Raw genomic sequence first — 12,439 nt, 5'->3', positions numbered from 1 at the left:
TCTGCCTCTGTCTCTCACATACATTCCTTATGCTGGCCCCACTTTCTTTTCTTTCTCCTTTTGACAAAATATATCATCAAAAGTTGTAATGTATTGTACGTGTTCATAATCCATATATTTTCAAGGGAAACTTAACTATGAATAATAAATGGTGCTGTTTTGTGTTTTCTATTCATCACGGTGTTATGGTAAATAGTGACTATTTTGCTAATTTTCTTTATTGAAAATTATTGTTCTATATTCTTTGGACACGGCACTGGATCACATAGGGACATTCCCATACAGGTGTAAAATATATTTTGATTATGTTCATTGCATGACCTCCCTTCTCTCTATCTGTCCTTTTCACCCTCCATTTCCTGGGCAGTTTCTTCTCTCATGTCATCTTTACATACATGATTTTCTGTGTCCCCATAAAAAATCTATGAATCCCAAATGAAAGAAACATAATATCTGTCTTTCTGAAATTATCTTCATTATGATCATGACCAGTTCCCTTTGTGTTCCTACAAAGTTCAGCTGAAAACAATCCCATGTTCCTTAGTTCCCGAAGTTAGACGGGATGAATATGATGTTCTGAGGTGAGAACATCTGTGAGATGTCACTTGGAGGTGGCACAGCTACCCCGGTACGGTAGATCTGTGTCTGGCTTTTCAAAGAACCTCCATAAGGATTTCTACTGTGTCGGGGACTAACTCGCACCCCCAACAGCAGTGCATAAAGGTTCCCTTTTGTTCTCAATCTGGCCGGCACTTGCTGTTTGTTCTCCTAACATTCTGACTGGGCCAAGACATAATGTAAACATACTTTCGATTCGAATTTTTCGGGCAGCTAGTGTTGTCCTTATCGGCCACTCACATTTAATTATTTGAGAACGGTCTGTTCCTTAGTTCGCTTATTGATTTGTTTCACTTCTTGTTCTTTGGTTTTTTTTTTTTTTTTTTTTTTTTTTTTTTTTTGAGCTCTTTATGGGTGGGGACCAGGATCTGGAAAGGAATGAGGGAGGCAGAGTCACCAAGCCCGGGAAGTGGATCCAGAGACAAGCATCAAATGCTGTATTGCACTTGAGCAGGACTTCTGCTAAGACAGGGAAGCAGCCATCTCTCTGTGCCGGGACCGATGTCGTTTGCTAGGGTCCTCTGTCTTGTGTCCCAGAGCACGCCAGCAGACATGGACACTCAACATGTCGAGAGGTTATACCACCTCCCCCACCATCTGTCTGGCTCCAACTGGGGGCTTCAGCACACACGTTAATGTATTTTCAAAACTAATTCCCAGTCAGATGTAGAGTTGGTCTACAGTTGTCCCGTACGGCATGAGAAGCAACAAACAGGTCTTCTTTTGCTACATGGGCTCTCCAGTTTTCTCAGCATTGTTTGCCGAGATAGCTACATAGTTGTGTGGGCTTATTACCCAGTTCTCGGCTGTTCCACTGATCAACATAGCTGCTTGAGGCCTTGGCGAGCATTTTTCAGCTTGAAGAAATCCCATTTCCTAGCTGAAGATGTAAACCCAGGTGAGAAATTTTAGTAGTCTGTTCCTTTACCCTCTACACTGTGACTCCCTATTTCCGCACCCAGACTAAACCACACAATTCGATTTGTATCTTTTCTTCAAAGAATTTTTCTAAGGCATCCTCTTAAAATCAAGACTCCTCGGGGAGTTTTGTGCTTTGAGGGATGGGTATGTGTTACTCCATAAATTTTTCTTTTCTGGGTCGGGCAAATCATTTTCCACCATGGCTGGACTAATAAATCAGATGTGAATGTCTTTTCCCTCTCCATCCTACAGTAGCAAGACATTTTCTAACGCTGTATCATTTAACTATTGCCTCATGAATTGGAACCTTTTTTCAAGGTTTTTTTTTTTTTTTTTTTTTTTTGTCCCCAAGGTTCCCACCTCCAAATCCAAACATTGTCCACCACCACTCCCCCAAATAAAATATAAATTTAATTTAATTTAATTTAAAAATCTCCATTTTTCTGCCTGGCTTGGTTCTAAATTGTAAGTCATTTTAAAATGTTGGTTAACGCTGCATGATTGTTTAAGTTGAGTGCTTACTTTTCTTCCATGTGGGCAATTGTTTCCATACCCAATAAAGACCTTAAGATAAAACATATGTATTGTTTCTTTTCCCAGTTCATAAGTACTTCATTTGAAATGGTTACATGTCTTCTTTTAAACCGGGTTCCCATTTGCTCTGATCCTCTATTTGAGGATTCCAGACACACAGATAAAATGTTTGAGAAAATCCATCCCTCCTGTCACGTCGTCCTCCCGACTTCATGTCCTCAGTTTTGTTTTCAATCCATGCTGATGGTATGCACATGGGTTAATTAGCTTACTACCTGAAACAGCATTGCTAACAAAAACTGACACACATGCACAAGCACACAGGTGTTTCATGCATGTGCACATTCGAGAATTTATATCCTCTTTCCTACCTATGTCGGAATTTTGACTGGCTTGATCTTATGCTGGTCTTGTGCAGACAAACATGCCATTGGGAGTTCACACGTGCAGAGGGCTGGCTATGTATGACCAACACTGTTTTTGCACTTTTCCATGATCTCTGGCTTTTACAGTCTTTCTGCCCCTTTTCTTCAGTGATCACAAGTCTGGGGAAGAGGTGTGATAGAGATGTGACCTTTATTGCTTGAGTACTTCACACAGCCTTTCACCTCTGCACTTTGACCTGCTGTCAGTCTCTAATTTAAGCACAGCCTACAGCAAAAGACACTCCTCTGATGAGACCTGGACTGCATTAATCCACAGCTACAGAGACAACTGTTTGGGAAGCAGCTGTGATAGCCATGTATGTAGCAGATTTAGCAAAATAGCAGTAGTGGATTCTCCCCAAGGACCCATGTCCTAGTCAGCTACATGGTCTCAATCCAGTTTACTGTTCAAGTTGCCTTGCTCGGTCTGACCCTAGAATATTATTATACTTTAAAATTGAGAAGGAAAGTTTTTTTTAACCTTCTACATCTATGTGTAAAAGAGAGGTTATATGTTATTACATTTGCCCAAAACATAAAATTCCTAATTTAATATGAATACCGTGATGCTGGTCTTTCTGTAGTGGCCTTCAGTTCTCTTTGATGGACTACTGGAATGTTGTTTTAGAGATTCAACATTTTAATTACTGTTGTTCCAGCTTTTGTACACATATTATGCATTATATTCACATATAATGCATTTTGTGAATATGCTCTCTCTGTCCCCCACACTGCCTTCTCTATCCTCCTCCTTCTCATCAGTTCTGTTTGTCCAATTTTACCGAATTTTTCTCAACTATTGTCATTCGATGGTTCTAATACCTTTCAATAATAGTTCTATTTGCTTTATTTATCTAATTATTCATTTACCCATGAAAAATGTAAGAAGCCTGCTTACTTGGCAGGTTGGGCAAAGACAGGTATAAGAGAAAGTGATGTCCCCTTCCCTGTTGTCAACCTGTTGGGAAGGAAAGGGTTTATTTGGCTTATGCTTTCACATCATAGTTCAATCACTGGGAAGTTGGATAGAAACTCAAACAGGGCAGGAACCTGGATGAAGAGGCAATAGGGGAATGCGCCTTACTATACAGCTCCTCGTGGCTTGCTCCTCCTGCCTTCCTATAAAACTCAGGGACACCAGTCCAGGGATCGCACCACACACAATCAACAATCAAGAAAATGTTCTATGTGATTTACCACTGCCAGATTTGATGTAGGCATTTTCTAAACTGAAGTTCCCTCCTTCCTTGATACATAGCTTTCATCTAAGTCAAGTTGACATAAAACTAGCCAGCGCAACGACATTGTGCTGTTTGGGCACATAATTTCCCTTTCTTTAATATCTAAGTACTTCTGTAAGTGTTGCCGTTCCTTTCCCTGTGTTTGGTTTGTAAAAATCACCAAGTTTGGCAAAGTTTATGAGGCTTTCATTCTTTCAATTATTTCAGAAATTTTGATCAAGTGATTCACGTCTGCCACTGTAACCTATGATCCCACCAAATGGGAGAAATGAGCATCGCTGACCTTCCCACTGTCACTACAGTCCTGGTAAATGCAAATAGTCTTCCAATTGTCAGACCAACTCTGTGTCAGTTGATTTATAAACTCATCCACTCCTTTAAATTCATTTGACAGCTATTCTCTAACTTTCGGGAGAAGAAATGAGGATATTAGAGGTGCATTGGTTAGCACACCAGATGTTGTTGGGCCTTAATACTCTGGTAAATTATGTAATCTGTTTAATGGTAATTTAAGTTTAAAACACTATGTATCATTTTTCTCTAAAATCATTTTAATAAACTTTTTTCTTTTCAATATTATTATTATTATCATTATTATTATTTACTCTTTTTTTCACATTCCAGACACCATCCCCCTCCTGGTCCACCCTCTATCTCTCTCACTGCTCCCCATTCCACTTCTTCTCCCTGGTTCCTATTGCCACCTCCACCCCCAATCCACCAGACGTCCCCACTCACTGAAGCCTAAAGTCTCTCAAGGGTTAGGTGTGTTTTCTCTCACTAAGGCCAGATCAGGCAGAAGGGCCAAAGTGAGGATGCCTCAGTCCCTCTTGGGAGAGAGAAGAAAGCAGTCACAGGGGTAGTGAGAAGAGAGATGGAGGGTGAGAGAAGAGACAGGATGGGGAAAAAAAGAACATTATCAAGTATTGGGCAGGGGGAACAGGAGTGAAGTATTGAGGGCCAGCAGAAAGAATGGAAACAAGCAACCTCGGGAGGTAGGAGGTAGGGAAACCCTCTAAAACATACCAAAAACCTGAGAGTTAAGAGCTCAGAACTCAAAGATAAAATTTAGCCTTAGATGAAATGCCCAACAGTGGGGAGAGAGAACTTGTGTTATCCATCTCCAATGGAAAGACAGGGGATCAAGTGGAAGGATGGAGTTGCTATCCTACAGTTATGAGCTCTGACTGAAAGCTGTTCCTATCTAAAAGAACTGTGGGGACCAAGATGGAGAGGAGACTGAGAAAGGGGAGGTACAGTAACTGGCCCAAGCTGGGATCCAGCTCTGGGAGACAGGGAGGCTTCAAGGTTGATGCTGTGTTTTGCTTATAGACAAGAGTCTGGCATAGTTGCCCTCTGAGAGGTCCAATGGGCAGCTGAAAGAGTTAAAAGTAGATACTTAGACCCAACCAGTGTATAGAAGCCAAGGACCCTAGTGGTAGAACTGGGAAAGAGCTGGAAGAAGCTGAGGAGGAGGAAGACTCCCTGAGAGGACCAGCAGTCTCAACTAACCTGGACCCCAGAGATATCTCTCAGACAGTGAGCCACCAACCAAGCAGGCATCATATACTAGCTGATATGAGGCCCCAGACACATATATAACATTTTTATCATTTTTTTTCTTATTATTTTCTTCTTGTCAAGATCCAAGTCCCTCCCTACTCCCCCCCCCCCCCCAGTGACTGAAGCAGAATCATGCTGGAACAGTTAACAGAACATACTGTGGGTCCATCCCTCCAGCTTCCCTGTTGTGTGGTAATGCCTATAAGACTGTTTCACTTAGAAGGGACCACATTTTTCTCTGCTGTTGTTATAACTATCTAGGTATTCAAACTTCTGCCATCTAGACACAATCTTGGATTAAAAGGGATGAAAATACAACAGAAGCAAGGTGGGAGCTGAGGATGTGGTATTTTATTAAGGATTACCAAATGATAAAGAATCCTCAGGTATGTGACAACTATTTAAACAATGGTTTGCTTCCTCTTTCAATTCTTCCTGTGGGGTTTTGTTGACTGTTTTCCTGTGGTTTCTAGTAGATTCAAATAGGGTAAAGATTGAAGGGCAGACACATGTAATATTACTTGACTAAACTGAAAACTCTGAAGCCTTAGATGCCAATGAGTGCTCTTGTTGGGGGTGGGGCGCTGGTCTGTCCATGCACTTTGGTCGTCAAGTTGATCAATGAACCTCCACGAAATACAGCACAGAGCAAAGACAGCATCTCCATGCTGTTTGAATTCCTGCAAACAACAGGCCCTGCAATCCTCCTACATTGCTTTTCAAGAAAAAAATTGTAAAATGCTCTGTGGAGGAATTAACAATGACCAAATATACACAACAGGAATGAAGTCCAAGTGAGTTATTCTAGTTCCGACTAAAACCTTCAGCTGAGGAGAGCTCTGGACACTCATTAAAACCTCTCTATAAATGTAGCATTTGAGGAATCTGCCATGCAGCTGACATAAATAATTTGGAGCATGGTTGCATTTAGAAAATTGCACTCTGAAATCTTCCTGTTTTAGGAATGTATTTGGTAGGTAAACTGACACCTGCCATCTTTTTAGCCTCAGTCAAGAAACATTCTGCCTGGGCAATTAGAGAATTACACACTTTCAAGTATTAAAGCTGATTGAACAAAAGCCACCTCCTTCTGAAAACCACGCCTATTTCCTTTACAGACAGCATGCCATCTAAGCAATGTAAAGAGATCTGTGAATTTATTCACCCTTGAACTATGCAGGCATTACTTCTGCAGGACTTTTCAGGAATTGGTCTCATAACAACGGGTTTATTCTCTAGATGCCGTCGCTCACTCCATGACTGCGTGGCCCAGATGGAATATTACTAACTGGGTAATTGGTGATGAGCAGGTAGACTCTGCCTCAGCTCCTAACTCTAGAGCCCTGACTCTAAACCTGTGGGTTCTGACCCCTTTGATAGGATTAAATGACCCTTTCAGTGTGGTAAGTAAGATCTTCTGCATAGGGGATCCTTGCATTCCTATTCATAACAGAAGCAAAATCACACTTATGAAGTAATAAGAAAAATAATTCTATGGTCGGGGGTCATCACAACATAAGGGACTATGCTAAAGGGTCACAGAATTAGGAAGGTTATGAGCCCTGTTCTAGAAGGTGGGAATCTCGGGTCTGTGAAAAAAAAAAATCAGCAACTCCTGAGGCCTGTATGCAAGGTGCTACATGGCAGAAGGTACGATGGCAGAGGGCAAAGTGAGGGTGAGAAAGAGAGAAGAGAGTGGTCTGGCCCTTTAACCAAGAGCTTCAGTACAGTCTTGAAGTCCAAGTCCTCAAGGCCCCCCATTCTCTTAAAGGTCTCACCTTTTCATATTGTCACAGTGCTGAATAAATTTCAGTAAGAACCTTAGAGAAAAAGTCATACCCTAGCATAAGGCAGACAAGAAATAGACTAGGAAGTAGAAAGTGATCACTGAAGACTCCCTTCATCCCTCTACACAAAAGAGTTTGCATATGATTATAATGTGATATTGTAATTCACGTTTCTCAAATTTTGTGGGTTGGGGATACATCGTTTGTATCTATCACCAATACAAGGGTGACTGCCATTTTATTATTAATTTCTTATTATTTTAGCAAGTTTATTACTTTAGCACTCTTCAGCAGAATACTGTTTGGGAGATGGAGTAAGGAAGAGCTCTACAAACTTAGAGACTAACACTGAAAACTGACATGTATCTGGCTGAAGGCTCCCACTCCTGTCTTAAAAGATCAGCTTAACTTACTGGTCATTTAAGTCTCATTGCACAAAAGGCCACGTTCCCCTTCTTTGTGTGACATATGCACCCATTCACAATGTCTGTCTCATCCAGACTCTATGCTCAACAAAGTTTGAACACCCTTATATTATATTGAGAAGTTGTATCTTAAACTTTGAATTGAAATAGCAAGAGAAAAACACATTAAATTTGACAAAATATTCATTTCCAGAAGAAAGTGCAGAAGATTTATGAACCTTATATTCACTGGTTATTGAAATTCATATTTGTTTTGTCCTTTGGGCATAGAGTTATTTGAACTAAAAATAACTTATTAATTTAGAGGATTCCAATTATCAGCTTTTAGAACTACCCTACAGTTTACTAACTTTAAAGATTGCAATACATCTTCCCCAAACCTGCTTTAGTAATGACTATTTAAGCCTAGGGTCTGGCACAGTTAAAGGAAAAATTAAACCCATTTTATGTGTTTAGAGAGACCATGATCTACCCAAACTTTTTTTTTAAATGTATTTGGAGAGACCATGATCTACTCAAACTTTTTTTGTAAGTTTAATAGACAAAAACTAGACTCAGGATGTTCAGTTCAACATGGTCAAAAGCTGTTGTGATTGTGTGTGTGGGGGGGTTATATATGTGTACACTCTTGGTAACTATGGAAACAAACAAATCAGACTGTATTGGGGAAATCTTTGTTTAAACAGTGGATAAGGGAGGAGGAACTCACCCTAAATAAGGAAGTTGCAAATGAAAGTGAAGACATTTTGACGAACACCAAAAATTGAGCCAGAAATAAACCGACTGAGATTATTATTAAAAATGTATATTCACACATGTAATGCATGTGATTATAAAACTATGCCTTGGGTTTTCTAGGCTTTAAATAAAACATATTTACCACTATGTTTTATTCTCAGTGAAGCTTAGAGCCAAGTTTTCAGAGCAAGTATCTCTTGCAATTGGCAAACTCTTTAAGATAAATAGTTATGAACATGATTCAAGACCCAACTTCCCAGTGGCTAACATCTAGCTTTCATTTACCCAAACTCTTTTATTTAACCACTGCATTTACTTTCATGTTTTAAAATCACCAACATAGACCAATTAAAGATAAATAATGTGTGCCTTTATGTGCATGTATTTTAATATACTCTATAGAACTTCTAATCATCAATAAATATCCTACTTGCCTTTTCTGTGTGCGTATTTTATATTCTTTCAATATTGCATCCTCGTTTCTTCCTATTTGGAGAAAAAACGTCTTTAGAACTTAGACTTTAGAACTTTAGAACGTCACCTTCATGTACGTCCATAGCCTCTGAGTCTTCTCTGACAGCACCAATGAACCAAGATAGGTAAAGCCTCAGACTGAGTCTTGCAGAATAGTCACTGAGTCAGGGCTTATGAATGTCATAGTTTTTTTGAGACAAGATTCAAGGAAGCACAGTGAGGCACAGGGAAGGAAGAGCAGGGAGACTACACAGTCATTGTGGAACATATAGGTGGCAGTCATGGTATTTATTCGAGGTGACTACTTTTCCAATACTTCCCAGTTGTCATTGATTGAAGTTGATGAACACTGGGTTTCCAATGCTTACAGTAAGGCCTTTGGTGGGAGAAAGTCTCATCTCACCGCCACATCTGAGTCTAAGGTTTTGGTAGATAAAGCCAGTGCCTAGAGAATGTGGAAGGGGCATCGGCCATGAGTGCCACAGAGACAACAAGAAGAACTAGGAGTTGGAGGAGTCATATTTTTCCTCACATTAATCCTCAGCACGATTTGGTCACCTACAATTTAGTTGCCTTCGTTTGGATAAGAGGCAAGAATAAAGGTTTAAAGAGGTCAACAATATTCCCCCGTGGCTTTCTTGATTACAAATTATATTCTTAGGCTCATTAACACATTCCAATTTCCGTGCAAGAATATATTTCAAAGTCAAAAATAAATGTCATTCAGACTGCTGCTATGGCATAATCCATATTCCTCTCATATAGACCAGGCTGGCCTCAGACTCCCCGAGTAAGTGAGGATGATTGAGACCTAAGGATCCTCCTGCCTCTTCCTCCCAAGTTTTGGGATCCCAGGCTGCACAACCACCTCCAGGATGTACCAACACTCTACACACTGAGCTACACACAGCCCTAGCCCTGCATATCACATCCTTTTATTTTTGTGTGCATAGTCAGATATTATTAAAGATTGTACGAACCAGAGAGAGAGAGAGAGAGAGAGAGAGAGAGAGAGAGAGAGAGAGAGAGAGAGAGAGAGAGAGAGAGGAGAGAGAGAGAGAATGGAAAATGAGCCTCTTAGCTCCTACTCTAAGATTCTCAGTCAGCCAAATTCTATCTGGCTCCTGTGCCCTGTAACATTTTAAATATCTGCCCCTTCTCTTCTGATATAAAGTTCAGGCTCACTTTCCTCCAGGCCTTCTGCCCTGATCCCTTTGTATCTCCAATGCTGAGCTGCTGTCAAACTTTTTGGAAATAAAAGATTTTTTTTTTAACAAATGCCAAGCAGAGATCACAGACACAAACCTAGTTTAAAATTACAAAATCGATATTTTTTTAAAAAGGGATGAAAAACCCCAGGAAACCTCCAGGTTGTCTAAAGAGTCCTCAGTTCAAAGGTAGTGATTCTGGGATGAGTCGGAGGATCTGAGTGTCAATAGAATCTGAGTTTGATAGGAAATGAACGATCCTTTTCATGGCGGCTTGGGACTCTTTGACTTATGACCATTGTACAAGGTGAAACTTTGAGTGTGTGGGGAGAGCAATAATGAACGAGTATGCAGAAGAAAATCATTCACCTTACCTCCCTCTAATGCAAGCTCCTTATTTCTTTCCCCTGGAAGAAAATAAAAAGCAAATAAACTTGATTATAGAAATCTCAGTGGTTTTGTCAAGGATTCTATTTGAATACAGAGCTGAACTGGTAGGAGCTAACATGACTAGCTGAATATAGGAACTACTGGTTATAGACTGTGAGGGTATTTGCATGAGGGCTTCCAAGATTCTTCAGAAAGCACGTGTTGGGGTATGGTTGGTGTGGAATCTCCTGGAACCAGTGCAATGCACGGCTAACTATTCTGAGAAAATATATTGATGTCTCTTTGTATAGAGTTGGCCCAATTTTGTCTTGTGACAGATGGAAGATTCTGACTAACAAAGACTTCTCGTGTGGGAATTATATCTTCCTCCAATCTGTTGAGATCCTTCTGTGAGCCAACAGTCTACCATGTTACCATGTAGTAGCACCTGAAGAATTACCTCAGATTCTGTCCTCCAGGCAAAAATCTCTTGTTCTTGTAGAATTTGAAGCCCTGCTCCTAAAGATTGGTATTTTGTCTTTGACTCTCCATATACCCAAGTTTTCTCCGTACTAGCAACCTATTCCTCAATGGGAATATTGCCAGGACATCAACGCCATGTCTGGAAGGCTGCTGACATTGGGTCATTCCTTGAATGAGTTCTCAGGGTCACAGAATCTTTGCCCTCATAGTTTTCCAAGGAACAGTCCCAGCAAACCAGTTACTCAGACTTCTATATAGTCTGGTCTCTTTCCTTCGGGTTCTTAGCACAGCACATTGATGCCAGAGACTCCTAAGACGGGAATAGAGCTCTGATTGGTCCAGGGTGAAGATACTAAACGTGAAGCACCTGGGACAAGTCCATCTGTTTTGTTTGTTTTGTTTTGTTGGGGAATGCTTTTCACTTTTTTTTCTTATTAATTTATTTCTTTATTCACTTTACATCCCAATATTAGACTCCCCTCTCCTCCCAAATCCCCCTTACACAGATCCTCCATTTCTTCCTCTCCTAAGAAGGGGGCACCCTTGTGCTCCATTGGGGACTCCCCTTCCTGGCACACCAGTGCGCATGGTCTGGACCTAGGCCCCCTAGATGTATGTAGTGGAAGTACAGCTTAGTCTTCATGCAGGCCCCCGGACAACTAAAGCAGGGGCTGTCCCTCTTGCCTGCCTGTGATGCTGTTCCCCTACCTGGCCTCAGTGAAAGAGGAGGTGTCAAGTCTCTTTGTAAGCAGGGCTACAGGCAGAACATTCTATTTTAATGTATACTTTCAGCCCAGACCAAACATGGCCATATTTGTTCTTTCTTTATTATTTTCATCATCGTGAATACCAACAGATAACACTTTAATGAAACCAACACTGCAGTGTGGATAGGCTGTAATGAGAAAAGCACAAGGAAACCCCCATGAGGTGACTCAGCACAAGTTACAGAAGGGACAGCATTACCAGCCTGATAGGGAAAGAGAGAGAGAGAGAGAGAGAGAGAGAGAGAGAGAGAGAGAGAGAGAGAGAGAGAGCTACCCTAAAGGATAACAGAGAACGGAGCCTCTACAGTGGATCAATGTTGCTCAAATTAATGTTTTGTTTTGTTTTTGTTTTTTAGGTTTTTCAGGAATCCTGATTCAGGAGCCCAGTGTCAGGGAAACATAAATGGATTCATTTAAATATTGGAAGTACCAGGAAAATAAAAGAAAGAAGTGAGTGTGTGTGTGTGTGTGTGTGTGTGTGTGTGTGTGTGTGTGTGTGTGTGTGTGTATTATGGGTGCCTGTGAAGAATGATGCCCACTGTTCACCTTGCTCAGGACAGGAGGTCAGGTTATCCTGGGCCATGATTTCTGTTGAAGCATTTTACCACATGACAGAAATGGATGGCCTCAGTTATGTAAAAGATAAGCTGAAACATAGCAAAGCTCCAAGCGATGTGCTTTAATGCTACCTGAAGAACAACAAAGTCGGTCTTTTTGTAAACCCCAGGTTCACAACATTTTCAATGCCTTCTGTGTTCACTTTATGTTCTATCATAGAATCTTCTACATGCGACATTTTAGAACTGGGGTTACTGATATTCCAACCACTATATACCTTCTAGATCCTGATCTGTTACTCATCAGTCAGAGCACTTACCAATAATTA

The sequence above is a fragment of the Micromys minutus genome, assembly GCF_963924665.1.
Source record: "Micromys minutus genome assembly, chromosome: 11".
Classification (NCBI taxonomy): domain Eukaryota; kingdom Metazoa; phylum Chordata; class Mammalia; order Rodentia; family Muridae; genus Micromys; species Micromys minutus.
The sequence above is the reverse complement of the archived record's forward strand: the minus strand, read 5'-3'. Positions refer to the sequence as shown.